The sequence below is a fragment of the Colobus angolensis genome, unplaced genomic scaffold (genome assembly GCF_000951035.1).
Source record: "Colobus angolensis palliatus isolate OR3802 unplaced genomic scaffold, Cang.pa_1.0 Scaffold7, whole genome shotgun sequence".
NCBI lineage: Eukaryota > Metazoa > Chordata > Mammalia > Primates > Cercopithecidae > Colobus > Colobus angolensis.
Window position 1 is genome coordinate 12,659,371 of NW_012120709.1, and position 577 is coordinate 12,659,947.

Sequence of the window (577 nt, forward strand, 5' to 3'; positions counted from 1 at the left end):
TCTTTTCCTAACTGAATACTCTTGATTTCTTTCTCTTGCCTGATTGCCCTAGCCAGAACTTCCAACACTATGTTGAATAGGAGTGGTGAGAGAGGGCATCACTGTCTTGCACCAGTTTTCAAAGGGAATGCTTCCAGCTTTTGGCCATTCAGTATGATATTGGCTGTACGTTTTTCATAAATAGCTCTTATTATTTTGAGATATGTTCCATCAATACCAAATTTATTGAGAGTTTTTAGCATGAAGGGCTGTTGAATTTTGTCAAAAGCCTTTTCTGCATCTATTCAGATAATCATGTGGTTTATGTCTTTGGTTCTGTTTATATGCTGGATTATGCTTATTGATTTGCATATGTTGAACCAGGCTTGCATCCCAGGGATGAAGCCCACTCTATCATGGTAGATAAGCTTTTTGATGTGCTGCTGGATTCAGTTTGCCAGTATTTCATTGAGGATTTTTGCAATGATGTTTGTCAGGTATATTGGTCTAAAATTCTCTTTTTTGTGTGTGTGTCTCTCCTAGGCTTTGGTATCAGGATGATGCTGGCCTCATAAAATGAGTTAGGGAGGAGTCCCTC